This window comes from Chiloscyllium punctatum, chromosome 4 (genome assembly GCF_047496795.1).
Source record: "Chiloscyllium punctatum isolate Juve2018m chromosome 4, sChiPun1.3, whole genome shotgun sequence".
Taxonomy (NCBI): Eukaryota; Metazoa; Chordata; class Chondrichthyes; order Orectolobiformes; family Hemiscylliidae; genus Chiloscyllium; species Chiloscyllium punctatum.
This window is the reverse complement of record NC_092742.1, coordinates 99,326,457-99,331,491: the sequence shown is the minus strand read 5'-3', so window position 1 is coordinate 99,331,491 and position 5,035 is coordinate 99,326,457. Positions and strand designations below refer to the sequence as shown.

The 5,035-nt window shown below is 44.6% G+C and overlaps 1 non-coding gene across 1 annotated transcript; it reads left to right on the top strand.

Annotated features, from left to right (window-relative positions):
• The first annotated feature begins 3,415 nt into the window (after nt 1-3,415).
• trnas-gcu (transfer RNA serine (anticodon GCU)) lies at nt 3,416-3,497 on the top strand. The gene has a single exon. It is a non-coding gene; the product is annotated as a tRNA-Ser (tRNA).
• The last annotated feature ends 1,538 nt before the right edge of the window (nt 3,498-5,035 follow it).

Sequence of the window (5,035 nt, the reverse complement as noted above, 5' to 3'; positions counted from 1 at the left end):
ACCAGATCCAGAATTGCCTTCTCCCTGGTTGGCTCCAGCACCAGCTGCTCTAAGAATCCATCTCTGAGGCACTCCGCAAAGTCTCTTTCTTGAGGTCCAATACCATCCTGATTCTCCCAGTCTACCTGCATGTTGAAATCCCCCATAACAACATTATGGGCCTAATGTAGGCAAATGGAACCAGTTCAGCTTGGAAAACCTGGACAGCATGGATGAGATGGACCAAAGGGTCTAATTGATGTTATGTCTTTATGACTTTAATTGCTGTCTCTGCAGATTATGTTATTGAAAGGAAAAAAGGGAATAAAATGACCTTCAGAAACACTGAAGGGAAAATTCTCAACTAGTGAATAAAAGATAGAATCAATGTGCAAACAACATTGCCTCATTAGCAAAGAATCAGCCAGAGTTAAGAGAAAACCAAACAAAAATGACTCATCGCGTCTGTGTCTGGACTGGTGCCAGAACTTTGTTTCTCTGACTTTGCTTTCCTTCCTCATTTGCAGTACTTGTATTGTCCCTCTTTGTCTGTCTGTTTGTGTATGGGAAGTTTTAAAGGGGTAGGTTTAAGTTATAAACTTATTAGTTAACAATTAATGTTTCTTTCTTGCCACTGGTTAAAAACAACTTGATTACAAATAAAACAGCAATTTCCTTGTTATGATAAAAATGTGGTGTGCATATTCTTTAAACCTGAATTACACTGTTAATTAAATTTGACTTATTCAGTGGTTTAATCAAATTTTCACATTTGTGACAATTCCATGAATAGTAGAAATATCTAGAGCACTATTCAGTGAGTCATGATTGTAGTTAATGTAGTAGTGTACAGTTTATTCTGCTATAATGTGGCAGATAGGCAAAACTGAGGACTGCAGATGCTGGGAACCAGGGTTTAGATCAGAGTGGTGCTGGAAAAGCACAGCAGGTCAGGCAGCATCCGAGGAGCAGGAAAATCCGAAATGTTGATTTTCCTGCTCCTCGGATGCTGCCTGACCTGCTGTGCTTTTCCAGCACCACTCTGACCTAAACTATAATGTGGCAGCTGTCTTACTCTGCAACCTTGCACTCTGGAAAACCGCCATAGTTTTGTAGAAGATGTGCTGTAGAAGATTGCTATTAGAAAATTGCTAAACCCGTTGAGCAGAACGTTTGCGTTATTCAAGCAACATCCACAATTCGTCAATCGTATTATAGCCAATTCACACAAATGAACACGTGGTACAGCAGTACGACCTGTATATAGCTTTGTCATATTTGTAAGGAATCTATCCCAACCCGGAGATTGCAGGGACTTTGACATTAATTTCTAAATCTTCCCTAACCACAGGAGAGGTGCTGGAGGACTGAAGGGCAGCTAATGTATCATTATTCAAGGAGGGAGATTTGGAGAAATAACAGAGAATTACAGGCCAGTGAGTCTAACATCAATGGTAGCAAATGAGGGACAGAATTAATTTCCACTTGGAGACGAACCAAAGACTAAACAAGCATAAACATGGCTTTGTCAGGAGGACATCATGCTTGACAGGTTAGACTGAGTTTTTAAGGAGGTTTGTAAATGAAGGTGGTACTGTTCACACAATTTACTTGGATTTTAGTAAGGCTTTCAAAGTTTGTGAGAAGATTTGTAGCTCAGGTGCTCGTTGTTGTGGTTCTGTTCGCTGAGCTGGGAATTTGTGTTGCACACGTTTCATCCCCTGTCTAGGTGACATCCTCAGTGCTTGGGAGCCTCATGTGAAGCGCTTCTGTGATGTTTCCTCTGGCATTTATAGTGGTTTGAATCTGTCGCTTCCGGTTGTCAGTTCTAGCTGTCCGTTGCAGTGGTCGGTATATTGGGTCCAGGTCAATGTGCTTATTGATTGAATCTGTGGATGAGTGCCATGCCTCTAGGAATTCCCTGGCTGTTCTCTGTTTGGCTTGTCCTATAATAGTAGTGTTGTCCCAGTCGAACTCATGTTGCTTGTCATCTGCGTGTGTGGCTACTAAGGATAGCTGGTCGTGTCGTTTCATGGCTAGTTGGTGTTCATGGATGCGGATCGGTAGCTGTCTTCCTGTTTGTTCTATGTAGTGTTTTGTGCAGTCCTTGCATGGGATTTTGTACACTACTGCAAACGGACAGCTGGAACTGACAACCGGAAGCGGCAGATTCAAACCACTTTAAATGCCAGAGAAAACATCACAGAAGCGCTTCACATGAGGCTCCCAAGCACTGAGGATGTCACCTAGACAGGGGACAAAACGTCTGCAACACAAATTCCCAGCTCGGCGAACAGAACCACAACAATAGTAAGGCTTTTGATAAAGTAATGTATGGGAGACTGGTCAAGGAGGTAAGAGCTCCTTGGAATCTAGAGCAACTTGGAAAATTAGATCCAAAATTGACTGAGTGACAGAAGATTGTGAGTTACCTTCTGGTCAAAGGTTGCTTTTGTGACCGGAATTCTGTGTTCAGTGGCATACCACAGGGATCGGTGCTGGATTGCTTGCGTTAGTTGTGTACATTAATGATCTATATACATACAGTAAGTTGCAGATAACATGGCAATTGATGGTGTGGGAACTAGCGAGGAGGAAAGCCCTGGGTTAAGGGATGATATAGATGTGCTGGTCAGATGGGCAGAACAGTGGTAAATGGAATACAAGAGCAGTGAAATTATGATTGAGGCAAAGCTAGGCAACAGCTGGAGTTCTGTGTGCAGTTCTGAGCACTACTTGTAGGGAGGTTGTGATTTCACTGGATTGGGTGCAGAAAATATTCACCCAGATGTTGCCTGCAATGGAGCATTCCAGCTGTGAAGGGAGACTAGATGGGCAGGCGTGGTTCTCCTTTGAACTGATGTAGGGGAGTGTACAAAATTATGAGGAGCACAGGATATGGTTGATAGGAATAGACTTTTCTCGTTAGTTGTGGGTCAATAACAAGGGCACATAGATTTAAGGGCTGTATGTTTAGGAAGAATATGTTGCATATAAAGGTTGGTGGGGAAGAGGGGGATGTATTTGGAACTGTCAGAACTTTTTAAGAAGTATTCAGATAATCATTTGAAACACCGTAACACATAAGGCTATGGGCCAAGTGCTGGACAATGTGTTTGGAACAGATAGATCGGAACGGCCTTTTCCCTGGCTGTGACAATGAATGGTGCCTGTGTACCAATATAAAGCGTACAGTACATGAGTTTTCAGTACATTGAACATTAAACAACCGAAACCACGAGCCGCCAGCATTCGCACAGACTGTAGCAATCTACAGTGGCTCCTCCCAGCTGATCATCTCAGTCACGTGGACGCAGGGTCCGGGCCCGCCCTGTCCGCCAGTCGGGCATGCACCAATTTGAAAAACACACTGCCCCGGAACAAAGGAGGCGGGATTTCCTCAAGAGGCGTGTAATTGGCGGCGGGAGCAGCCGTAGACGAGGTGGCCGAGTGGTTAAGGCGATGGACTGCTAATCCATTGTGCTCTGCACGCGTGGGTTCGAATCCCATCCTCGTCGACCTTTTCTTAAATTATATACACTGTACCTTGGTGGAAAAATAGTTAATGCCCCATTTGTTCCTTTTTATAATTTCCCTCTTTCGCTTGGGTATCATCTGTCTCACTGGATGTTATTTTACAAATGCCAAGGGCCCGTACAACCTCCCCCAATCCACATATTTGTGAGAGACCAATTATCCCAGACTGACCATAGGGGTCAGTGTGAGTGACCAGGGGTCCCAGGCTGACCATAGGGGTCAGTGTGAGTGACCAGGGGTCCCAGGCTGACCATAGGGGTCAGTGTGAGTGACCAGGGGTCCCAGGCTGACCATAGGGGTCAGTGTGAGTGACCAGGGGTCCCAGGCTGACCATAGAGGTTAGTGTGAGTGATTTGCAGCAATGTCCTTAGCTGAGATTATTTTAAAAACGCATTAATTTATATTGCCAGTTTAGCCAGCATTTTTTCCCACTCCTAAATACTCAGACCGTTGTGACGAGTCAACTATTGCTGTGGGTCTGGAGTCCAGGGCAGGCAAGGATAGCAGATTACCTTCAGTAAAAGTAATTAGCGAACCACAAGTTTTAAAAAAAAAATGATAATAGTCCGTAATTCCCGATTTTGATTAAATTCAAACCACCATCTGTCATGGTGAGATTTGAACCCCGTGTCCCCAAGGTATTATTAGCTTAATGGTCTGTTTGACTAAGCGAGTCGAAAGTGAAGACTGCAACTGCTGGAGATTAGAGTGGTGCTGGAAAAGTTCAGCAGGTCAGGCTGCATCCGAGGAGCAGGAAAATCGATGTTTCGGGCAGGAGTCCTTCATCAGGAATGAGAAACGTCGACTGTTATTCCAGGTTGTTCATTATCTGCTGACACTCTTTGTGCCCTTGTGCATTCAGATTTGGCTGCAATCCCCTCAGCTGAGAGTCTGGGAGGGCATCGAGGTGAACACTAATGTGGGAATGTCCTGCTGTGTATTAACCTTTACACTCTTGGGACCCAATAAAACAACCTTAGCCCCAGTCCATGGCATCCACAAGATCTAAAAAGCATCTTTTTCACACAGATAGGAACGGGCTGCCAGAGGAAGTGGTGGAGGCGAGTACAGTTACAACTTTTAAAAGACATTTGGACAGATACACGAATAGGAAGGGTTTAGAGGGACATGGGCCCAACGCAGGCAAGTGGGGCTAGTTCAGTCTAGGAAACCTGGTCAGCATGAACGAGGCGGGCCGAAGGGTCTGTTTCCGTGCCATACGGCTCCGTGACTTTGTCCTGCCCGTAGCCCCAGTAGAGTTATGGAGCTGACTGACGGTATTAGTAATAACATTAGCAAATTTGCTGATGATACTAAGCTGGGTGGCAGGGTGAAATGTGGTGAGGATGTTAGGAGATTACAGGGTGACCTGGACAAGTTAGGTGAATGGGCAGATGCAGTTTAATGTGCAGTTTAATTGGTTATCCAATTTGGTGGCAAGAACAGGAAGACAGATTACTACCTAAATGGAATCAATTTAGATAAAGGGGCAGTACAGAGAGATCTGGGTGTTCTTGTA